General features: G+C 36.1%; 1 long non-coding RNA gene across 1 annotated transcript in view; it reads left to right on the top strand.

Annotated features, from left to right (window-relative positions):
- Nucleotides 1–3,193: 3,193 nt before the first annotated feature.
- LOC147820567 (uncharacterized) overlaps nt 3,194–26,623 on the top strand; it is a 41,442-nt gene continuing 18,012 nt past the window's right edge. Inside the window, exons 1-5 of the long non-coding RNA XR_015448396.1 lie at nt 3,194–5,647; nt 7,479–7,573; nt 13,190–13,254; nt 24,578–24,644; nt 25,211–25,384. This is a non-coding gene — a long non-coding RNA (uncharacterized LOC147820567). The remainder of the gene's footprint in view (nt 5,648–7,478; nt 7,574–13,189; nt 13,255–24,577; nt 24,645–25,210; nt 25,385–26,623) is intronic.

The following is a 26,623-nucleotide window of genomic DNA, read 5'->3' as shown; positions in this document are numbered from 1 at the left end:
ATGGGCTTTCTTCTGTATGTGATCTGTTTCCTTTCTCTAACTGCTTGTAGAACTTTGTTCTTCTGTTGGATTTCTGGAATCTTAACAATTATATACCTATGTGTAGATTTTATTTTTGATCAAGGCTAGTTGGAGTCCTATATGCCTCACTTATCTTTATGTAAAGTTCTTTTCCTCTGCTTGGGAAGTTTTCTGTTATTACTTCTCTAAACAGTTTTTTAATGTCATCTGCACTCTCTCCTACTTCTTCATTGACTCCAATCAGTCTTATGTTATTCTTCTTTGCATTGTCTAGCAGTTGCTGGATTGATTTCTCATGGTCCCTTATAATTTTAAAGCAATTTTTCTTTTCCTGGTCACTAATTCCAGTCTTATCTTCTATATCTAAGATTCTCTCCTCACATTGGCTCTTTCTGCTGCATAAACTTTCAATGGAGTTTTTAATCTCCTGGTAATCTGTTTGCATCTGTTTTATGGATTCCATTTGTTTCCTATGTTGGTATTCCATCATGTTCCTCAGCTCTTATATTTTTTATCTGCATCCTCTCAAGATGTATTAATCATGTCTTGCAAAATGGGCACAATCTCTACTGTTATCTGAAAAATTACTTCTGATGTCACTTCTTTCCAGATCCTCTTTTGTTGCTAGTTAAGGAAGTCCAGGTTGTTGAGTATCAGTTTGTTCCATCTTGTTTCCTTTTGGGCTTGCTGTATGTGATCTGTAAATGTGGTTTTGAGGCTTGCCTTCTCATTTCAACCTGAGTGGTGGTGGGGAGGTGGTGTTGCTTGTGCCTGTGTCCCTCACCTCCTCTGTGGTGGGAACAGTGGTACATTGGCCCAGAATCCTACTCTGCACTGGGATCAGTAGTATGTTGACCTGGAAGCCTCATACTCTGAGCTGGGAGTGGTAGCATGTCAACTCAGAAGACTCTCCTCCTCTGTTGAATCTGATTGTGCTTCCTCTCCATGCACAAGTCTCAGCATCCCAGCTTCCAGCCCTGCCCTGTTGAAGGGACACCTTGGGATGCACACAGATTGCTGGAAGGACTGGGGATGTACTGAATGATTTTAAAAAGATAAACAATCTTTGAGCACTTATACTCTTGAAGAAGGGAAAGTGGGAAACAGGAATGATACAAACTTAGATAATAAGTGCTATATAAGTAGGTATACCAATTAAAAATGTTTAACTTTAATTTAGCCTCCAGATTTGCAACCTGAGTTTTAAAATATTTTCTGCTTTAGATGAATCTGTACCATTGTCAAAATGCAAAAATATGCTTTGTTTCTTAATTTCCTTTCATTAGATTTTTTTTTTTCATAAAGAGGGAAGGATTCTTTTCTCTTCCTTTTTTTCTGCAAAGAGTAAGCTGTACTTTATGTGAATAGGGGCTTATCTTTAATGTTTTTGGTCATTAGACATTGTTTAGTGTAAACTAGTTAGCTACAGAAGGAAAAAAATAATACACAAACCAGTATTGAATGAGTTCCAAGAAGATGTTATTTTTTACAACTGAGAAGTAGTTGCAAAGTTATATAGACCTCAGGTATAAATATTTGACTTGTGGATATTTTTTTGAAAATATATCCAGAAAGCTGTGTGTGGTGGACCACACTTCTAATCCCAGCACTCTAGAGGTCGAGACAGAAGAATCCCTTGAGCCAATTAATTGCACAAATGAGTCTGGACAACATTTCAAAACCCCATTTAAAATACCCAAAACAAAAATATGTCAATTTGGAATTATTGTCCAGCTAGTGAGTCCTTCTCTCAACACAGAAAGAATTACAAAGTAGAGAGCCAAAAACGATTGAGCAAAAGTATTTTATTGTACAGAGAAAGCAAAAAGCAGAATTTATTGGAAAGTTAAAGCCAAAAGACCCCAGGCAAATAAACCTGGGCAGGAATCTGAAGGGATCACCAAAGGGACTCCCCATTTAGGGCTGATATGCTGACAAAAATGACTCCATTGCTAAAATGATCAGTATAAATATAACAAAGGCATTCTTCAGAGGACTATGGATATCTCCTTCCTGGGCAAAAACAAATCCCATCAATATAATGAAGCCCTTGTTTAATGAGCTTCCAGGTATCTTGGCCTTGGTCATGGATGGGTCCTTTACTGAATCTTTCTGAGCCCTTCTTTGGAATGGCTTTTGGCATTACTTTCTGTTCCAGGCCTCTCCCCTTTATCCCCTCCCCTCATGGGCCTGTGTTACTCTAAGAAGTCTTCTCAGCCTTCCACGTGGCCCTGCCCTCAACAGAGCCTCTCCTTAGGTTAGGAAATACTATACAAACCCTAAAAAATGGAACCTAAGCCAAACCATGCCTGCCGAGGGCTTGTGGTTCATTCTCCCCAGATCTCTCATTTCCCTGCTTCATAGAGAGTACTGAGAACAACTACTTTTTCTTTTTCCCCATCTTTTCTCTTTCAAAAGGAATACAGAAGTAGAGCATCCAATACAGTTCTTGGAATTCTATCACCGACTCTCAAACACCCAGACCTACAGCCTATTTTCTCTGCATGTTTCCTGTCCATGTGTCTGGTCATGGTGCTCAGTAACCTGCTCATCATCCTGGCCATCAGCTCTGACTCCCACTTCCATACCCCCATATTCTTCTTCCTCTCCAGCCTTCCTTTCCTGACATCTGTTCAGTCTCCAGCACAGTCCCAAAGATAATTATAGGGATTCAAACTCACAGTAGAGAAATCTCCAATGTGGGCAGCCTCACTCAGATAATCCTTCTTGTATTCTGGACAGTATATTTCTGACTCTGTATCCTATGAGCAGTTTGTGGCCATTTGTCACCCTCTGAAGTACCTACTCTTATGAATGTCACCCTCTGTGATTTCTTATTTTTGTTTAGCTTTTTAGAAGCCCTACTATACCATTTGATTGTTTTACAGTTTAGAAACTTCAAGGATGTGGACATTTCCAATTTCTTTGGTGATCCTTCTCAAGACCTTGTTCTTTCCTATTCTGATACCTTACCAATAAATCAGTAGAATAGTTTATTCATGTAGTACATGTTTCTTTTTCATTGCAAGGATCTTTTTCTTTTACTATAAAATTGTTTTCTCTATTCTGATAATCCAATCACCAAATGGAAAGTACAGTGGACCCTTGGCTTATGAACCCAATCAATTCCCGTGGACTGGATGTAGCTCAAATTGATTAAAACTCAATACAGCAGATATCTGGACCTTTGCCTGGGTACATGCTGTGGATACAAGAGGCAGATAAATCTTCCGATAACCTAATTAACCTAAGTTGTTTGCATGTCAGTCCAGTTATAACTTGTGGGTCCACTGTATAAACTTTCTCCACTCACGGGACCCACTTGAGAGTTGTTGGCCTATTTTACAGAACAGGCCTCAGAGTGCAGCTGGGCTCAGATATTTCAAATTGTCCTACAAACAGCCTGGAGGCCTCAGTGATATACACCATGGTCACTTCTATGCTGAATTCCTTCATGTACAGTTTCAGGAACAAGGACATGAAAAACACCCAATGGAGGCTCTGCAGCCAAATCTCAGGAACTGTGGAATGCATTTGATATGTTGTTTGGAAAACCAGTAAAATTTACCATGTAGACTTATAAATCCTGCCTTTCTGGTCTCATGATTTCTATTTCAATGGCTTTAATTTTTCATGGTATTTCATAGTGTTGTGCCCAGATTGCGAAGTCCCCAAAGACCACCAGGAAGCCGTTTCCGATGCAAGCACACGAGGGTCATTTATTCAAGCTCGAGCAGGGGCTCCCAACTGTCACCAATGCAGCGGATCAGAATTGAGAGCTCCGCATTTCAAATTAGTGAGGTTTTTACTAAAGTTACAGCAAGGTTTGGGGATTTTCCATTTAGCAATCACATGATTGGTTGGCATTTAGCAAGCATGAAGTGTACACTTCTGATTGGCTAGGCCCATTGGGGGTTGAGGGGTGATTACGTATAGGTTTTCGAGGGAAAAGAGGGACAAAGGCTAGTAGCTGACTGTCAAGTACTGGCAGTCAGTAGACACAATGGCTAATGGTCACGACCATTATGTACTGATGGTCGGCACACTGACAGATTGTTTTACAAATAGGGGGCCCAGAAAGTTTATTTCCTGGGCAAACTGATGGGTGAGTAATTAACTTAGGAACTTTGGTTTGTTACAGATTGTATCTTTTGTCCCAGAGCAAACACATTTTAACCATTAATTTGAGAGGCTAGGGGAATGGTGGATTTTAGCAAAATGGAGTCGCTTTGGTCTCACAATAGCAGATGCCAGCATTTGGGGGAAGGATGAATACAGGGTTTTTAAAATGAATATGCAGGTTCAGTTTGGAAAAAGGAAGTTTTGGAGATAAAAGATGCTAATAGCTCCATAACAATGTGAATATAATTCATGCAATTCAGGTGCAAGGGTAAAATGGCAAACTTTGTTATGTTTACTTTACCAAGATTAAAAATATAGAAATAAAACAGGTATATCTGTGAAAAAAAGAAAGGAACATAACCAGTGTGCAACAGGCAGAAACATTCTCCCAAGTCAGTCAAGAGAGAGCCCTCAGGCCGTTTATGGAAATTAATTTTCTGTTCTCCTTCCATTAATGTCAGGAAGTCCTTAGAGATTGTGATAACTTGGTTAATGTTAGACAATTACAAGCTGTGTTCATTGAGTGTGCAATTATTTACTGGTAAATAATCAATCCATGGCCCTTTCCTTCAGTAAACTGTTCTTCCAGCCCTTTGGTTTGATGATTCCAGTGCAGGTGCCACTGTACATGTGACTACTGCTCCTTTGCTTCTCTGGATCTGGAAGATCCCACCTATCAATCCCGAGAATAGATCCTTAGCCTTCACTGGGCATCCCATTGAATCTGCAATCTTTTACCATGTCACTCCAGAGAAATGCCCCAAGCCAGTAAGTGCTGAGGGAGATGGGTGGAGGTAGGACCATGAGTACCATGGGTTCCTCACCATAGTGAAATCAGGTGATTTTGGTAGCCAAGTGGTAGAATACACATGTTCAAAAATTTAACTGTGAGGACTGTGATATTTATCTATGTGTTTGTGATGAGAGCCCTAGAATTGTCAAAGTTTTGCTTTCCTCCCACATTGATTTTATTTCCCATAGACATTGCATCTATGTTAGCTGATAATGGACCTTTAAAGTGTTTGCAAAGCATTTCAAAAGGACTATGAAGATGGTAATTAGGAGGATTAGGATAAGGATAGTTTCCTTAACACCAGGAAGTTATTGAGCCATTCCTGAGTGTCAGGTTCTGGGCTTTGTATTCTATGTAGATTGGTTGAATTCATCCTCATAGGCTTCCCTATGCAAGAAGTGCTACATTATTTTACTTTACAGAAAAGAAAAGAACACATCCTTTTGATGTAATTTGTCACAGGTGTTTTGTTTGAAAATTCAGAATGGAGCTGTCTGATTAGAGCCAAAAGGCACCTAGGAATGAGAATGCTTGCGAACTGTGTTAGGAGATGAATATCTATCTCTCATTTCTGATTCCTCTTAACCTATGATGTGTTGACAGAAGGAAGCATCAAAAGTGAAACCATCACTAGGCATGGTGAGAGGCTCAAGCAAGCCCAGGTTCTTGGGTGGCTGTGGCAGGAGGATCAACAGTTCAAAGTCAGTTGGGGTAAGTTAGTAAGATCCTGTCTCAACAAATTAAAACTGAGGGCTGGGGATTTAGCTCAGTGGTTTCACTGCCTGCTGTGCAAGCGCAAGGACCTGAGTTCGATCCCTGGTACAAAAAAATAAATAAATAAAACTGACAATGATGTAGCTAAATACATTTCAGATTTAATGCAAACCACTGGAAAAACAAATTATTCATTGAATTGTTTCTCCCTCTGTTGACAAATCTTGTTGTTTTTCTCTATTCACTTTCACACTATTATTAAAATAACATGATCAATATTTTCATGAGCACAAGAAAGCAGAAGAGACACAAAGAGAATATGGAGGAAAATCTTATTGTTAGGGCTGAGACCCATTTTATATTTTCATATCTTTCTGAGGCTCCAATTCCATTTGACAATTTTATTTTTCAATAGAATTAAAAAAGTAAAAAACATAATGACAAAATATGTATTGGGGTCCAAATTTTGCTTACTGCTATATATTTTGGCAATGGATATTATATTATTCCATTGAGTAGACTGACCAGAGATGAGGAGAAATTCACATACCTTCTATGCAATGTAGAAGGTCAATATTCAGGACTGAAATCTTTCTTTAATAATTTATTCCTTCCTTCTTTCCTCACCTTTCTTTCCTCCCTTCCTCTCATTTGTGTTTTTTTTTTTTTTTTTTTTTTTTTTGTACTGGCGTTTTAACCCAGGGCCACAACTCCAGCCAATATCCTACTTCTTTATTTTGAGATAGAGTCTTGATAAGTTGTGCAGGTTGGGCTTTAACCTATTGTCCTCCTGCCTCAGCCTCCCAGAGTGCTGTAATTACACCTGAAATATTCAGTTTTTACACCCAACCCAGGGTGTTGTCTCCTTTATTGCAGTTAAAAAAAAATAGTATTCCTAATGCAATATACAATTTCTTGGTTAGTTATCTTGGAAGGATAATCACTACTTAAATTCAGGCATATTTTTGATGATATATATTAAGAAAAATATGGCTTACATGACAGGGACTGACATTTATTTGGACAGTAAACATAGGTGATTAATATTAATACTGACAATACAGCAATTGTGGGAATTGAAACAACTATCCTCCAGCCACATTTTTTATAGCACTATTATTTGTGTGAAATGGAGAGAGGTGCAAGAATTTTTAAAGGGGTGTTATAACAATGAACTTATAAATTAAATAATGTCCTTCTCTCAGATAAAACTGAGCATCAATTAAAAGTGGATGTCTGTATTACAGAGACTTGAAAGCACAGGTCACTATAAAGTAATACATTACAGAGGCAATCAATGTGTTGTACACTACTTAGAAAAGCTTTGGGTACTCTGATGAGTGAGGTCTTAAAAACTCTACACATGTACAAATCAATACTATCATAGAGACATTGATAAGAAAATCTACCCACCAAGTTCCTGACAGCAATTTTCTTGAGGATCAAGTGTCTGGGAGAATGGAATCATGCACAGATAACCAAGAACTGAAATTTGATAGGTATTTGTTATAAAGCAAATATTATTAAATGTTTATATTTTTTGAATTGACAGATATATTGATGATAAAAACAAGTAATGTTATTGCACCATTTCTGAATGCCAGAATATAATTTAAGGCAGTTGTTCTCAACTCTGGTTGAAGAGAATGTCGCAAAGAACTTCATATGCACACATTCTGATAGTATAGGTTTTGGGAAAATATCAAGGTTTCTGTATATTTTAAAGCTAACATAGTAAATATATTGATATATGAGATTGGGAACCAATATTTTAGCTATTTTATACTTTTTAAAGTTTTGGGGTTTTTTTGTTTTGTTTTGCTACCAGGGATCGAACTTGGGACCTTGGACTTGTGAGTCAGGCGATGGAACCACTGAGCTAAATCCCTGACCCTATACTTTTAAAAGTTTTTAAACAAGCCTGTAAGTCACATATATTTTTATATGCTGTGCTATTCATGTTTGTCCTCAATAGTTCCTGTATTTCTCTCCTTTTTCTTTTACCAAAATTCAATAATATTAAAATCTTCACAAATAATGAACCCAAGTTGCATTCAGAGGGCAGAAATGAAACAACTACAATCCACATATTAGGAAAAATGATGTGAAAATCTATGAGGATTTTTTAAAAGCTTGGGATTCACACCAGGATCGGGGAGTCTTTCCTTGTTCTAAAGTCCTCAAATTTATACAAGATTGATTATGTTCAGAAAAATGGTGTCATCAGACAAATATAGGAATCCGTAATTTTAAAAAAGTAAAACAACAAAAAGATCAAATACTTCCTCCGCAAATTTTTTATGGGGTCAATGCAAATAAAAGTGTATAATATAAAGAAAATTTTAAAATATTTAATATTTTATTGTTTTAAATAATCTGCAGATGAATGATAAAGAAAATGTGGTAGTTATATACAATGTAGTGCCACTCAGCCATAAAGAAAGAGAAATTTGAGTCAGTTGCTAGAAAATGGATAGATCTTGAGACCATAATTCTGAGTGAAGTATGTTAGTTGCATAAGGTTAAATATCTCAGGGTTTCTCTAATGTGAGAGATCAACAATATACATAATTTAAACAGCAAAGTAAAAGACCCATGTTAAGAAACAGGTAGACAGACTCTAGATATGGGAAGGAGATCTGAGGAAAGGAGAGAGGGAAGGCCAGGTGGAAGAGGGAGTAGAAATGATCAAGATGCATTATGTATATGTTTTAATTCCCCAAATTAAATGTAATTGCTGCATACCAGAAACATATACAAATAAAACATGTTAAAAAGCTTATCAAAAAATTTAAAGTTGAAATTTATACCGATCCCACCTCTTGGAATGTGAATTCCCAGATATATGTAGTAACAAACCATGTTTCTTAAAGTTTGAAGCCCACAAAACACAAAGATAGGAGTAAAATAAGGAAGAACTTTGAAAAGATAAACAATATTAAGTGAGTACTTACATCTTTGAAGGGAGGAAATCATCAAACCTAATAATGATTGAAGACCTGAAGAAAACTGGCACAGAAGACAATGTTCCAATCAAGAACTAGCAATTTAATTTAGACTTCACATTATGCAATTCATCTAATAAATACATATATATGACTATTGTACCATTGTTTAGAATATTATAAGGCTAATTAGACTGAATATTAATTCCTTTTAACTAAAATAAATTTTATTTCTCAAGTGAGTAAAAATATTTCTTTCTTTGCTTTTTTCCCTGAAAGAGTATGGCCTATGTTCCTGTAATCATGAACTTGATATGTCCAGTGGCTCTGGTCTTCTGACTTTGTTGAGTGTCTCTAAAATAGGTATACATATAAGTATGTGAGTAATACTGAAGCCAATATTTTAAGAGGTCCAAGAGTTGGGTTTGCTACAATGTGAAATAATACTGAAAGTATATGCATTAATTATGAATATGGGAAATAACAATATATGCAGGGTGCTTATTTTTGCTTCCTTTTTCCCAGTATCTTTTCTAAGTAAGATATTTTCATGACAAAGGACACCTGAGGAACTTCATGAATACCAAAACAGCACTCCAAAGAATTTTAAACAATATCCTATAAAAAGACAATGAGGGTAACAACTCATGAAACCCAGCCCAGTGAATACATCACACAAGACAAGAAATTAAATGCAAAGGGGGAGAATCCAACAAGTGGAAAAAGTCATGAAAAGGACAGATCAATACATATCAGTTATAAATATCAATGTTAATTTTCTCAATTCACCAATCAAAAGAAATAGACTGGCAGGATGGGTCAGGAAGCAATATCCAACAATTTGCTGCATACAAGAAACACAATTCAGAAAAAAAACTCGTAAACTGAAAAAAAACCATGGAAAACAAATTCTGTGTGACAGGAACTGAAAAAAAACCAGGAGAAGCTATCCTTTTTGCAGATCAAATAGTTTTTAGACCAACATTAATTAAGAGAAACAAAGAAGGCCATTCTATCCTTGTAAAGGGAAGAATCCAAGAGGAAGAGTTGACAATCCTAAATATGTATGCACCAGACACTAGTGCACCCAACTAAATAAAGCAAATATCAGAGAGCATGAAAAATCAAATAAACACTAATACAATAGAGGGAGGTGGGCTCAAAACCCTACTGTGACAAATAGATCAATTAGACAAAAATAAACAATGAAATACTGAACTCAACCAAACTCTTGAGCAAATTGAATTAATAGATGTTTGCAGAGTGTTCTACCCAACAAAATCAAAATACACATTCTTTTTTGGTGAGACAGGTGTCATTCTCCAAAATAAATGACATACTACCTCATAGAAAAAAGATTTCTTGAACAAAACCTTTCGCACATGAACTAGCACGAAGAATCAACAACCTGCATCTCATCTTATTTTTTTATTATTCATTAAGTTTATTGATAAATTTTATGTATACAATACGATGACAATCATCATTGGTAATTTGTTCCTTTAGATGATATAACTTGGTTCTTATTTACCATTCCCCTGCCCTCCCTTCAAGCATCTCACCCCTCCCTATTTACAAAGACTTTGTTTACATTTTTTTCATTTTCTCACATTTATTCCTTTCCCTCCTTTCCATTCTCCTACTCAACCAACTTCACCTTCTGCTTTGCCCCTTTTTGTCCTATTTCTCATTATCTAGTATACATTTTGATCCTTATTTACACTTTCAGTTTTTCACACCAGAGAAGCTATTCCATATTTACACGTGTGCCTTTTTTTAATTTCACTTAAGAGTATGGCCTCAATGTGCATCCATTTAGGTATGTCTCTAGTTTCTCATTCTTTATGGCTGAGTGGTACTTTATTTTATTTTTAAAAATCCCACATCATCTTTATCCAGTCTCCAGTTCATGGGCAATTGGACTGTTTTTAAGTTTTAGCTATTGCAAACTGTGCCTCTATGAACATAGGTGCACATGTATTGTTGTGGTATGATTCTTTTAATTCATTTGGGAAGATACCCAGCAGGGGAATAGCAGGGTCAAATGGAACCTCTATTCCTAGTTTTTTGAGCTGTCTCCATATTGATTTCTACAATGGTTGAACACGTCTGCATTTCCACAAACAATGGAGAAGGATTCTTTTTTCCCCATGACCCTACTAGCTTTTGTTGTTGATTCATTTTTTGATAGGAGCCATTCTTTCTGAAGTGAGATTGAATCTCAGTTTTGTATTCATCTGCAAATCTCCAGTGACCAGTGATGCTGAACATTTTTCACATGTTTATTTGCTGCTTTTATTTCTTTGTCTGAGAAATGTCTGTTCATGTCAGATGCCCATTTTGGAATGGGGTCTTTAAATTTGGTGGTTCTGATATTTTTAAATCTTTATAAATTTTAGATAGTAGTCCATTGTCTGTGGAATAGCTGGTAATTTTTTTCCCACAGTGTAGGTTGTCTCTCAGCTGTGTTGGTGGTTTCTCTTGTATTTCAGAAAAATTTTAATAAGATGAGACACCCATTGTCATGCATAATTTTCAGTAATGCCCTCTGAGCATGGTAAAATATTAACCTTTTTCATTTGTAACAAAGATGTGGGAAGGAGAGAGAAAACCTGGGAAGTCATTGTGTGGGGAATGAGGATTTTTACTTTGTTCAGAGTGGCTGGTTATGAGTGGACTGAGTAATGGGTATCCAACCTGGAGTCGTCAGAGTACAAAGCATTTAAAAGGAAGAGGAGGGATTATTTCCTTGAGGAATTTGTGTGGATAGAGTGAAGTCATCCCTCTCACATGGGTGGTAGTTGCAAATATCACCAGATTTCTTGTAACTGAAGTGGCTGGATCATGATTTACTGTCTCTGTTCTTTCCTGGACATCTGTTGCCAAGACATGATGATGCCCCCATCATATTTGGCACTATGCTCCTGCCCATGCTGTTGCCATGGAAATGGTGGGCACTTTGGCCCATGTGGTTGTCTTACCCAATGGGCATGACATTCTCATCTTTTCACTGCTATTTTCAAAAGAGGAGAGTAAGGGAGGTGTGTGCTGATTCTCATGGCTGCTTTATGCTGAACATGTGAGCAATGAGAACAACTTAATTGGAAGAGAGATCTTGGAGAATGTGACAGTGTGGGGGATGGTCACTTCTAGCATTTATTGTATTGACTGATTAGTGATAATCTGAATTTGATTTTATAGGAACTGTGAAAAGACTCGAACGAGGCATGGCCCAAAGAATAGAAGGAAGAGGAGAATAGAGAAAAGAGGTCTCATTGAGGGAACGAGCCTGAAGCCCAGCCCCAAATATTGGTCACAGAGTTGGAATATGCTATCTAATTTTTAAAGCCTTTTCAGTTAGCATTTTTGTTGTGTCTTGTACTGTGCCCAAATAGTGGGTATAAAAGCCACATTTTGTCCTAGGAAGATATATAAGCTGCCTTTTTGGCTGCAAGAGGATCTAAGCCCCTAATATTTTGCTATTGCTGCCTGGGAATCTATCTGATCCTGTAAAGTAAGAATGAAGTCATCTATATTTTGAAGCTATTGGAAAGATCTCAGGAGAGAGAATAATAGTAGGTCAGGGAAGTAATAAGTCTCTATGTTGTTGGATTGAGACTTTAATGGTGACAAGGAGGCTGGGGGAAAGAGGCATAGAGGAAGAAAGATGTCCTATGGAGAGCAGAAAGAGGTAATGAGCCTGGCAGGCAACATCTACAGAAAATGTCTCCAGCTAGGATCAGGGCCTAATGAAGCATGAGTGAGTGGCCAAGGCATGTGTCTCCATGGTTTGCCAGATACCAAGGGAACACAGGAGTGTTCCATGACCAGTGCTGAATTTCAACAGCATGGAAAGTTGGATGAGCTTCTCTGTGTCTTGGTGGGTGAAGAGACAGAAGAAGGAGGAGGAGCGGAACCTAGGAAAAAAGATGTTCAGGATCTTCTGTATCAGTCATTCAATAGAAGCAGGCCTAGGAGAAAGGAAAACAATTTGATCTTCTTTGTGGAGAAGCACAGAGTCTCCTGAAAAAGGAGGTCTTTTATCTACGTAAGGGTAAGGAAGGACTGGAGTGGAAGCCTGAGTGTGAAACAAAGTAATATCAAAGCATAGTGAATGAAGGAAGTGGGTAAAACAAAGGAGGGGGAGGGGCAAGACATTTACATGTCCTCTGGAACAGGGTCAGCCTGAGGGAAGTAGGGGAGGTTACTTGTGATTTCCAAAAGGAAGAGTCAGGTGTTATGAGCAGGACACAGCATAACTTGAGAGCAATGTACCCTCTGGGTAGGATCTCATAGACAGCCATTGGGGTTAGGCTATCTTCACAAGGCTGGGTGTCAGAACACAAGAGAAGATTATCAGGGTCCTGGATCTCTTTTTTGGCTTGTTGCAGATCTGGAAGGCAATCTTTGATGGGACAAAGTGGAGCCATATTAAATCTCAAATGGCCTGTATCCCACAGGTTGCTGGGGGTGGGGTGGAGGCTCAAATGTGAAGAGAGCAATCAGGAGCAGAGAAACCCAATCTTTGGGGAGTTTGAGTATGATCCTAGTAATGTGAGACTAAGAAGGCCCTTATTCCTTTCTACCTTTTCAGATGACTCAAGCTGGAAGGGGGTGTGAAGTTTCCATTGTATACAAAGTAACTTGGACACCTCCTAGGTAATTTGGCCAATGGAAGCTGGGCTATTGTCGGATTGAATGGAGGTAGGAAGGCCAAGGCGAGAGATAATATTGACTGGGTTCAGTTTGGGTACAAAGCACTGTCCCTAATGTGGAGAATTCTTCATTCGGAGTGCATCTCTGTCAGAGTGACACTGGCTTTGGTTATGTGTTGGTGTTCAGACACCTATTCAGCCTACTCAAAGTGATTAGAAAAGCCCTGGTAACTGAATTATCAAAAAAGAACAACTTGTGGTTATATCAGCATCTACAGAACCAATCAAATATCAGTTATATAATTTGAAACTTGTCTAATATTTTTGTGTTCTTTCTAAGGCAGGAAGATTACAGAAGAGTACTGATGATGAATGTAGTGGGATATAGAGAATAAGAGAAGTAAAAAGAAGAATAGAAGGAGATAGTTCAGAAAAAAGTAAAGAATAAAGTGGGAAAATAACAAGTAAAAGAAAGAAAATAAACAGGACTTAGCTTATTCTCATATCTGGAATAAAGGGAGGGTCGAAAGTGTGTTTCAGAGGACAAGAAGAAAGTAGAAAGAGTAAAAGGAAAATTTTGAAAGATGTGGTAAGAACATTGGAATTAAATAAGGTCTACCAAGAAAGCATGTGTTTGAATTCTCCATACCTGAATTTTATTGAGGATTAATTTGACATGTTCATCATACTATAGAAAGTAAACCAATAATTATTTTTTCTCCCCTTCACATTCAAACACCTCGCATACATATTCTAAGATTGAAACAAAAAACAAAAACAATTTAAAAATAAAGTAAAATTATTAAAAATATGTGCAAATAGTATTTGTGTCACACAATAGGTATCAGAGAGAAAGAGAGAGAAAAGAGGATTTTGAGATGGTGCCAATGGAAAGAAAGTATAGAGGGATGGAGAAAGAAGTTTAAAGGGGGCACATTGGAAGATACCAGGAAGCTGTGTCTGATTTATAAATCACAAAATTAATTTTGCTCACCCTACAAAACAACCCTTTGCCTAGTAGAACTTAGCATCCTGAGGTAAGGAACTGTAGAAATAAAAGGATGAACTCTTAGTTCTACATTATTACTAGGACCTCGCTGACCCCCTTAGCTCTTACTAAAAACAATAGAAGATGAAATAGTGAATGAAGAGAAAGAAAAAAAATAAAAATGTGTTGTGCTGTCAGTATTGGTGAAAGACAAAAGAAAGGGATATGGTGGGGATTGGAGTATGTCTGAGAGGAGAAGTTATTTAAAAGAAAAGGAAGAGGGAGTGGAAACAAAGCACTGTGGAGAGTACAGCCAGATTGATTCCAATTTATTATGAAAGTAAATGATTTATTTAAATTTATGCAACAGCTCATGGGAATGGAAAATCTGGTGCAGATTTGTAAGAGCTATAGCCTAGATTCCTATGGACTTCTTAACACACAACATCCCTCAGGTCTTTCAAAAAGTGATATCAGAATTTAGGAGAAAAAAATCCACATACATAATAGCCCACAAAATTATAGAATCCATTCATTCCTAGTTACACTGTACTCAGAATTTGACCAATGAGCCATATTCCCTCAGTTCAAGAATGCAGAGATCTTGTGTAATAGCACTTGTCGGGGGCTGATCTCCTGTCCTCTGCAGTCAGGACCAATAGTTTGTCTGTGTCCACCAGTGCTTGACCTGATTTCCCTCTGAGTATTTGTTCTCTTGCTTACTAGGGAGTGAAAAACCTCGGAGTTGTTGATGGACCACTGAGACTGCAGTCTAGCACCCTGTTTTCCTGTGATCTCTAGAGGGGCTTCCCCAATCTCTGCTCTCATCCCTCTGCAATAATCCCTGCAACTGCTTATATATTATCTTTTTACAACATTCTGAGTGAGTGCACTTTGCCAAGCCTTCTGACCACACTGTTCTTCTCTTGCTTTCCAACTGAAATAAATTCTAGTTCTGTGCCACACAATGAATCTCTATCCAGCCTAGGAATTGAGTCTCACTTAGGGGCTCAGCAGAAGAAGGGGTCCCTTCTGTTTGGAATTAGGCATGGGAGATGATGCAAAGGAGCTCAGCACAAAAAGAAGGAAGCAGGTGAATCCATGCCTCAGGTTGAAATGTGCTACAGAGCTTCATATCAATTCAGGTTCTAGCACCTTCTGAATACAGTTAATTGTATTTATCAATAGTTTTCTCCTTGGATAAGGAAGGAAGTCCTTATTTTAAAAACAAAAACTCACATCGACTACATTCTTAATTTCCAAAGATTATTTAGTAGCTGCACATTGGAGGTGGATGATATTTTCCTTATTTTCCTTAAGCAGTGTGAGCACAGAGAGGAGGAGACATTCACACAGTCAGGCAGCAGGTCAGTGATGCAGGACTAAGTGCTCACTTCCTGCATTCCCCATCCCACCCCAAGAAGCAGTCTCCTCCACTGGGGTAAAAACTTTGTGTTATTCTCTATATGATGATGGAATTTCTTTGTGTCTTATCTCAATGAGTTTACTGCTTGAAAGACTGCAGGGATATTTTGAAGATATTTCTCAAGAATACCTTGATATAAGTGATAATGACAGACTTCCTTGGAAAACCTGAAAACTTTTACATGTATTTTTTGTTGGAAATCAGAAAAGTATCTTCCGCCAATATTTTATTAAAGATTTTCACTTGTATGTTAGGAAAAGTTGCACAAGTATTTCAAAAACTATCATACTAAAAATCTTAAAATTGAAATGAAGATCTCTAGGTAATTGTGTGGATTACTTGAAGACTTAAAACCTTTTGTATATGTAGCCTACTTTCTTTCAAGGGCAATAGTTTTGAGTTATATGATTTATATGATCTTTAGGCAAATTTAGGTAATTTTAAAAGAAAACTGTGGAGTTCAAAATAAATGCTGACTTAAATAACTTGACAGGAAACTGTAAACACAAAATTCATGAGAACAGATGTCTTTGAGTATGGCTTAACAAAAGAATGGAATTATAGAGACAGGGCAACAAATCAAATTTCATAGATAAATATCAGTCTCCAAAAATTAATTATGTACTGTCAATAAATATTTATATGTTATTATTTGGAGAGATAATATGGATGAAGCACTTTTTGAATGCAAGAAAATATTCTAAGACAGTATTTCCTAAACCTGGTGTAAGAAATTAAACAGAAGGTCAAAGTCTGATTAAAGTGATTGGTCTGAGTCTAGAGTGTCTGAGTATTTAGAAGTTATCTATCTATCTCCTATCTATCTGTGGATCACTGGTGATGAAAATTAAATATTTACAAAACTTTCCCACAGCAACCTTATAAGGTTGGCGAATGTTATTCCCATTGTATAGAGGAGGGTGAATTACTTTACTTACAGATGTTTTTTCCACTATATTATATATAATTTTTGTACAGGAGTTTTCAGGTGTGTAACATAATTTTATGTACTTTTTTGCACTTTCCCAAATTATAAGGGGGTAACAATACAAAGTATCCAGATTTACTTCATGTAACTAAAATAAGAGAAATAAAAATCATATATCAGGAAAAATTGATGTGAAAAAATCTGTCAATCAGAATTAGCAAGGCATGAAATCATTTGGGCTTTTGGACTTTCCTGGTTTGTAATGTTTGCCAAAGGATGTAAGAGGATTTAACATCAGAAAGAGTGAAGCATAATTTCATGCTATTATGGAACATAGAATTTTTAAAAAAGCAAAAAGGTATCCCACATAAGAGTTATTTTGGTGATTTTTTTTTAGTAAAATAAGCCTGTACAAAATTTAAAATATCAGATGTGCTTCTTATAATTTATTATTTCAATCTTTGACAGGTACATTATGCACTGTCACATAGACAGTTATTTTGACATAAGATTATGTGTGTATATTAGGACTGGCTTTATAGAAATTTCCATTCACTATAGGAAAGCAAGGAGTTAGATATTAAATAAGTTGTACATAACAAAGCCTGTGTGAGCACTTACATTCTTGAAAGATGTAAATAAGAAAGCCAGAGAATGTTGAAAACTTCCTGGAATATAACTGGCTCAATAACATGAATTTTGATTATGAACTATTAACTATAATTGAATATTCAGATCATGAATTTCTAGATATTACAGTGATTATAGACATCCCAGGTAAAGAGAAATTGTCTACTTTTCAGAAAAAAATGAGTTTAATTTAAATGTTTATTAGTTTTCCTTCAGTAGAATCATATATTCTTGTTATCCAATTTTCCTATTTCCAAGTAGTGTCTATTCATTTCAACTGCCCAAATTGCAACTGGGTATTTTGCATTGTGAATTTACTGCTTTTTATTTTTTTAAACAGTATTTATTTTCATTTTTATTGGTACAAGTTAAATATACATAATGATCACATTCATCATAGGGAATTTGTATGTGTACATAGTGTACCTTGATTCCTCTTTCTCTCATGAAGTAAGCAAAAATAACACAAATATTGACTCAAAACCATTATTCAAATGTGATTTTATCTTCACTGATATATAATTATAAAATCTATAATTATTGCTAAACTATTAGAGATTTCAATATACAGATAGAAAAATATAAATATATTTGGTACATAGCAGCAAGAAAAACACATACTTATATAAATAAAGAGCAAAATAAAAAACAGAAAGAAAAGGAAGTAGAGAGAAGTTCAAATAATTCTCCAAATTCTCTATTCCATTGTTTCAAAAATATTTCAGTACATATGCTAATTAGTTTCATCTATACTACCGGTTTCTCAGTTTATTAAAAAGAAATTTGGGGGTATTATCTATTTGTTTTCTTTTGTAAGGGAGAGTCCTTTTGTCTATGAATTGTATTTTGAGGAATACCTGTGCCCTTCTTTTATAAGACTATGGTACACCCTGTATTAACTAAGGTTATTCTTTAAATATTTCATGATGAAATTTTGTTTTATTTTTCCATAGACTTAAAAAGAATAGTTTAAAAATAATCAAGTATTATTATATTTTTAAAGAGATTTTATATTTTCCTGGGGTCACAGATTGCTTATTTTAATGTTCTTACCTTGCCACTACAGTGTTTATAAGCTGAGAGTGCCCAGAGAGTGGTGGATGGCAAACAATCCAATAATGAAATGAGTTCTTGAGAATGAGGTTTATCACATGGATCACTATGTTTTTAGGTTTATAGACGTCATGTGGGTATATTTTGCTTGTATATATTTGAATTTGTAGCAGACATAGAGTCTTTTGTGCTATTTATTCATTTGTTTTTGCAGTGAATATTTGGAAAAGGCATTCAAGCACTATGGAAACGTAATCTAATGTGAAACTTCAAATTCAATCTCACTCATTATTCAGTGGATCCAGACATGCATTCCATCCTCTTTGGGCTGTTCCTGTCAATGTACCTGGACACAGTGCTTGGGAACCTGCTCATCAGGTTCACCTGCCGTCACATCTGACTCCCACCTCCACAGCCCATGTACTTCGTCCTCTCCAACCTGTCCTTGGCTGACATCTGTTTCACCTCCACCACTGTCCCACAGATGATTGTGGCGATCTTATCTCATAGTAGGATTATTTCCTAAGTGGGCTGCCTGACACAGATGTCTTTGGTTTTCACGTTTGGATGTATGGATTACCTGTTTCTGACTGATGGCCTATGGCCAGTTTCTAGCCATCTGCCACCCTCTGCACTAGGCAGTCATTGTGAATCCTTGCCTCTGTGTCTTACTACTTTTGGTGTGTATCTTTATGAACCTTTTGGACTCCCAGCTGCAAAATGTAACTGCCTTGCAATTTACTTGCTTCAAGGATGTGGAATCTGATAATTTCTTCTGCCATCCAACTCAACACTTTAACCTTTCATGTTCTGATACCTTGATAAAAACCTTTGTCACATATTTGGTCAATACTGTGTTAGGCTTTTTTAGCATGGTAGGGATCCTTTTCTCTTACTGTAAAATTGTTTCCTCCATTCTAAAAACACCATCATCAGGTGGGAGGCACAAAGCCTTCTCAACCTGCAGTTCTCACTTGTCAGTTGGTTGGCTATTTTATTGAAGTGGTATTGGAGTATAACTTGCTTCATCTGTGTCATATTCTCCCATGAAGGGCGAGGTGGTCTCGTTGATGTACACTGTGGTCACCCTTATGCTGAATCCACTCATCTACAGCCTGAGAAATAGGGATATTAGTAGCAACCTGTAAAGGATCCATTGTTGGAGAGTCTAATCTCAGGTTGTTTGGCATCCATTTGGGATATTGTTCTTGGAAATTTAATGAAATTGACTAATCCTCACTCACCTGTGAACGCTTATATTTCTCATATGATCACAGAAGACTGATGTCTTCAAATTCTTTTTGTGATCCATGTGAGAATCATGGCTAATTGGGGGTTGGAGAAATTTAGATTTTATTCATGCTGCCGAAAAGTTTCAGTTGGGGACATGAAAGATGGTTAACATTTTTGGTTGATTCGCCTGTTCACTCTTGAATGCATAAATTACAGGTGTTCACCACTATGCCAGGTTCAGGATATTTTGTAAAGGAAAAAAAATTAAGAAATTGAAAAGAACACTTGAGATTTCCCCTGAGTAGAGGCACAGCTGCATTGCTTTTATGGACATTGATTTTCTCATTTTTCATTAACTTCCACTACATTTCAGAAGTCCTTAAAATTGGGTTAACATAGTCCAATTTGGATATCTATCATCTGCATTCATTAAGGCATGGGGGTTATATAATAATACATGGCCATCTGGTTCTATATTCTTATCTATATTGGTTGTACTAACATATTCATGCACAAAGCATGCAAAGATTTCTTTTCTCCATATCCTCATCAACAATTGTCTTCCTTCTTTGGTAACAGTCCTTCTAATAGGTGTGAAATTCTATCTCATATAGGTTTTAATTTTCATGTTCCTGATGTATCACAGTATTAGGCAATTTTCTTTACTAATGAAGGTATTTTAAGCAATGTCTAATTGATCACTTTTCTAATTTTTAAATTGTATTATACTTTTGTAGCTACTATTAATTTCTTTATCATTAGTTAAGTTTATTGGTACAAGTTAGATATACATAATGATCCCACTCATCATAGGAATTTGTACCTGTGCATTATATATCTGGATTCTTATTTTTTCCCATCCCTCTCCTCTCCCTTCAACTCTGCTTCCACTTCTCATTTACAAAAACATTGTTTCCATTTTGTCTTTCTTTTCTTGTTTTTTTCATTTCATTTCCTTTCTTTCCTTCTCCCTCTCCCTTGTTCCCATTCCTATTTGAATATTTTCTTCCTATTTCACAATATCTTATACATTTTGTTCTTATTTATAATTTCAGTTATTCACACCAGAGAAGCAATGTGATATTAATAAATGTGTGTCTGATTTATTATCTTAATATTGTGGTCTCTACATGCATACCTTTACCTATAAATGTCACAAATTTATCCTCCTTTATGGCTGAGTAGTACTCTATTTTAGTTTTAAAAACAAGTCTTCTTTCGGGCCGGGGATTTAGCTCAGTGGTTCTGCTGCCTGCCTTGCAAGCGCAAGGTCCTGAGTTCGATCCCCAGTACCAAAAAAAAAAAAGTCTTCTTTAATCATTCATTGGTTAATTGGCTTTTGGGCTGTTTCCAAGATATAGCTATTACAAACTGTACTCCTATGAACAGGGGTGTGCATACATCACTGTGGTATGATGTTTTTAATTTTTTCAGGATGATAGCAAGCAGGGGAATAGCTTGATCAAATGGAACTCAGAGTCTTAGTTTTTTGAGGAATCTCCACACTGAGCTCCATAGTGGTTCCACCATACTACACTCCCATGAAGAGTGAAGAGTTCCATTTTCCCCACAGCTCCTCCAGCAATTGTTACTGTTTAATTTCTAGGTAATAGTCATTCTTTCTGGAGTGAAGTGGAATCATGGATTTTGTTTGTATGTTTGTTATTTGCATTTCTTGAATGAGGTGACAATGAACACTTTTCTATTTATTTTCCATTTGTACTTCTTCAGCTGAGAAGTGTGTATTTATCTCAGATATTAATTTTTGGATTGGGTCTTTAAATTTGGGGGTCTGATTCTTTTCAGTTCTTTATTTATTCAAGATAGTAGTCCTTTGTCTGAGAAATGGCTGGCAAAAATTTTTTCTGACTCTGTGGGTTGTCTCTTCACTCTGTTAATGAGTCCCTAATGATAAGTATCCTATGTAAAATTGGAATAGATGGTGTTTACCTCCATATGATGAAAGTCACATATAATAAAGCAACAGCCATTATCATGCTAAGAGGTCAAAAACTAAAAGCTTTCACTCTATAATCAGGAACAAGTAAATGATGCCCACTATCTTCACTCCTATTCAATATAGTTCTGGAAGCATTATTCAGAGCATTTAGATAAGAGAAAAATAACAGGTATTTAGATAGGAAAGAAAGAAGTTAAATTATCATTACTTGCAGACAACCTGATACACTACACAGAAGGCCCCAAAAACCCACCAAAAGACTTCTAGATTTAATAATCAAATTTGGTAGTGTAACTAGATCCAAAGCCAACACTCAATAAACAATAGCCTTCTTGTACACAAACAACAAACATACTGAGAGAGACATTTGGTAAACCACACCTTTCACAACAGCATAAAAAATGAAATACTTAGGAATCAGTCTAACAAAGGAAGTTAAAGATCTTTACATTAAAAACTATAGTACTCTTAAAAAAGAGATAGACGACGATACCAGAAAAAGGAGAAATATTCCTTGCTGTTGGGTAAGAAGAACAAACAGTAAAAATGACCATACTCACAAAATTGCTATATAACTTTAATGCCATCCCAATCAAAATACCAATAAATTCATTTAGAACTAGAAGAGACCTAGAATAGCAAAAGGAGTACTGGGCAACAAAGGCATGGCAGAGGGGATCACAATCCCCAAATCTCTTGTGGACATTTATTTTCCTTTTTCTCCTTACACTAATGTTAGAAAACCCTTAGAGATTGGGATGGCACAGACTAATCTGGCTAATTATAAGCTCTATGCCTTGAGTCACCAAGGTCATACAATAGCCAATAATCACCCTGTGCTTTCACCTCTTTACCTTGATGACTCCATCCAGTGACCTCCATACTCATGCCCCAGCCCCATGGTTGTCTGCATGAGGAAGCTCCTATATAACTTTGTATTAATTTAAGTCCTGAGGACAGAGGCTGAGGACTCATTGGACAGCAGACATATCAGCACCTTTGGGTTGCTCTCCTTGACTATCACCCAGCAGGGAAATAGCAATACCCAGTAAGTGCACATGGACCTGAGTGATATGGGAGGATCCTTGCCAGTATTGTTTCCTCACCATAAGTACAAACATGGATGTTTGGGTGGCCAGTGGGATGGTACAAATATGAAAAATATCAGTTATAAGAAATGGAAATTTTGTGTTTTGGGGTTTAGTGGGGAAAGCAGTATTAGTTCAATTTTCTTTTCTACACATCCTGTTTTCCCTTCCCAAGGATATCTCACCCATGGCAGGAAAAAAATGTGTCTTTTTCAGTGATTCCTAAGAATGCCAAAAGGATTCTGAATGTGATATAAGAATATAGTAGAGGAGGATAGTAACCATAATATCATGAACTTGTTGTGAGAGCTTTTTATACTTCAGGCATGAAGGTACTTATTCTGTGTAGCTTCTTTTATTTCATGGGGATTGTTTTATGGAAGGTATAAGTGTATACACTTTTATTGCTTGTAAAAATGGCATAGTCCATCAGTTTAATTGATATTACTGTGGGCTGATATGTAGAGAGTTGAGTCAGGTGAATTTAACTATCTTGTTAGTGACAAAGGGCATCATAGAGAAATAATCCTGGCATGTTGTCCTCTTAACGCAAGAAGATATTTAACTCCTCTTTCAGTTCAGACACGAAACCCGTACTCAATTTTTCTTACTTTCGGGGGTTCTTCTAAGCTTGCAGAGCAGAGCAGTGAATGTTCCCAGCTGCATAGATAGAACTAGATGACAGGGAAAGACCTCCGAGAGCACTCCCTTGACCATTCAGCACAGATTTCTCTCCTGCCACCACTGCAGGATGTTCTTACAGCTCCTCATACCCTTCCCATGATTGCAGTGATTTCACACAGTCTGAAGTGGAGAGGGAGGATGTCGTGCTCTGGTTTCATTTCCATCTAGGAAATGAAAGAGTGCAAAACGTATCTCAGACGCACCTCAGTAAAGACATTTGTATCTCTGTTTACATGTTTCTGTGGGTTTGGAAAGTGTGAAACTTTTAGTGCACCTTTCAATTTACCTTTTTATCCTTTGAGCTCCATTTATTTTCACTTGAGTCCATGGCAGGACTGTGATATCTCTGAGAGAGCATTGTCGTGAGTGTTGATTTCTAGTTAAAGGAATGCCCTGAAGATTATACAGATAAGAAGTGCTCTCTTTGGGGTTGATGTATACAAAATTAGAGCAAAATAAAACTTAGCCACTGTTGCCATTAGAGATAAAAACAATCTTCATACAGATTATGTAATTTGACCTGAAATTGTTCTTCTATTTCTGTTGCAAGGCATATTTTTGTGTTTGTGTAAATAGATGCATATCTTTGTAGAGGAAAAATGCACTTTCATATATTTCTGATTCCCCAGAGCCTACACATTGTTTGGCACAGAAGATGAATCAAAAAATAAAAACTTCTGTAATCACCAAAACGACCTTTCCCTAAGTCACAATGATTGTCCTTAATCAGCCTGATATGAGCATGTTTGGTGTGTTCTTGTCTGCATGTTCACTCCTTTCACAAATGCCCTTAGATTTAGGACAAGCTAAAATAGCTTGTTTGTATCCATGTCACAGCCACATGGGCCCAACAATCCATTTAATTGCATCTATATTGATATTCAAAGACACAGCAGAGATATTTTTGGGTTAAAAATGCCACAAAATGTAGGGAGCAGGTGAATGTATGACTCAGGCTAAGATGCAGTCTAGGACTTTATATCATTCCAGGCACCATTACCATTTGAATACAGATTTCAATATTTATCAATACACTTCCTATTTGCTTAAGTTGTAATTATTTATTTTAAAAAGAAATTCTCAAAATGAGTAAATAATTTCCAAATTTCCTTGAGTTGCCACTCATATGGAGATAAAAGCTCTTCTTATTTTTCTCAAACATTGTGTGGATAAGGAAGAGGAGTTTCAAACACAGTCTGCCTATTGTTGCAGGTCAATGACACTTGACTTAGTGTTCATTTCCTCAGCACCTTCCCTTGGCACAAGCTCCTTTGTGCCACTGGAGCAGAGTGCAAATGTTATTCCCCATATGAGGATGAAATTTCATTTTGTGTCAGAATGAAGATCTCATCACTGGACAGACTGCATGGATATGTTGAAGAAATTTCTGAAGAATAAAGAAGTGTAAGTGACTGATTTTTATCGGAAAAAATGTGAAATCTTACCAGCATTATATTTTGGAAATCAGAAATATATCTTATGTACAGCTTTATTCTTTTTTTTTTGCTTAAATTCTTTTATTGGTGCATTTTAGGTATACAATACATTTACATTTATCATTGTGTGCTTGTACCTGTACATGATGTATCTTGGTTCTTGTTTTTCCCCATTACCTGTGCTCCCATCACCCCCCCCACCCTTCCCTATTTACATAGACTTTGTTTCCATTTTAATCTTTTCTCATAATTTTTCCTTTCCCTTCTTTCTTTCCCCTTCCCCTTCTTTCTTTCCCCTTCCCCTACCACTTCCCCTACTCCTTTGGAACTTTTCTTCCTTCTATACAACTTTTTACTTCAGTGACAGGGAAAGAGGCACAAAATTTTAGAAAAAGTTGTCATGATAATAAACTTACATTTTACATTAGATCTCTCTCAAATAATGCTGTGCACTAGTTAAAAAATCACTTGTGGTTGTAACCTAATCTATTTTGGGGTCAAAGATTTTTTCTTTCTTATTTACATTCATTTTAGGTAATTTCAGAGTAAGTTTAATTAGAAAACTGCTTGTGGCTTCACAAATCAACAGTGACCTGGACACTCTGACAGGAAAATCTACCCCCAAAATTAATGACAACAGAGTCCTTTAAAGATAAGAAAGCAGGATTGTGAAATTACAGAAAGACACCAAGTACACAACTTTCTTAGGTAATTGTTCATATCTCTAAAGAATATTAATGCTGATATAAATATCATTAAACATTTATAAGTTCATATCTATAAAGATAATATAAATTGGGTGTTTTCTAAATGTCAACAATATTCTAGGAGAATGGTTTTCAAAGCTGGCTTAAGAAAGTAACATGAAATCTTCAATTATAAATATTTTGATTTAATTTACTTGCCAAAGTCTAGAGTATCTGTGCATTTCTAAATATCCCCAGATAAATATATTACTAAATTAGAAGAAACAGCAATGAGAATTAAATGATTTTTAAAAGATTTTCTTACAGTAGCCATATAAGGTAGGTAATTCTAATCCCCATTTTACAGATGAAGAGGATTACCTTATTCACAATTGTGTTTACAAATGTTAATGTAACTTTTTTATTACAGCTGAGTTTTAAGGTGTATTTATATTATTTCATGTAGTATCTGTTTAATGTGTTATTTCCAATTAAATCACAGTGTGACCTGACCAAAAAATGTGTCCCAGTTTTCTTCACACAGCTAAAATAACAGAAATACAATTTATGTATCAAGAAAGATTGATGAGAAAAATCTGTAGGTTAGAACTAGGAAAGGCTAGACACAGGAAGGGGCTGGGGTGTTTGTTTCCTGTTACTTCACCCACATAAAAGAAGTTTTATGATCAAAATAAAGACCGTTTCCAAGCTGCTGCAGAATACAGGGTCAGTAGAGAGATGTTTACATAGGAAATATGCTGGTGATCTCTTATTATCTAATAAACCTGTATAAAATTTGAAATGTCAAAGATGCTTTTTATCATTTGTTATTTTTACTTATTGACAAGAGCATTGTGCACTAATGCTATGCTTGTGGTCATTATGTTCTAAGATTATTTGCACATATTTAAACCTGCTATATGCAAATTTGAATTCACCAAAGACAAGGTGAACTCAAATTCAACAAATTAATTTGACAAATTCAAGTTCAAGAAATAGAATTCTTAGATCTGTGAAATATGAAAATAGAAAGAATCCAAAATTATGAAAATCGCTCTGAGGCAATTGGCTTAACACAATGTGTTCTTATTATGAAGAATTAATTTAAATTTAATTTAAAAATAGTGCAATCCTAGATTCTATAAAATTTGTAGGCACTCCAAAGCAAAGGAGTCTGTGCCATTTTCTGAGAATAAAATAGTAAACAGTTGAAGTTTTAAAAATTTTCTTCCAATAGAATCATATTTGCTTTAATGAGGAT

Source organism: Heterocephalus glaber, unplaced genomic scaffold, assembly GCF_053883595.1.
Source record: "Heterocephalus glaber isolate CG9 unplaced genomic scaffold, H.glaber_assembly_v1.0 deba00001854, whole genome shotgun sequence".
NCBI lineage: Eukaryota > Metazoa > Chordata > Mammalia > Rodentia > Bathyergidae > Heterocephalus > Heterocephalus glaber.
Note: the sequence above shows the minus strand (reverse complement) of the source record. Positions and strands in the feature narration are given on the sequence as shown.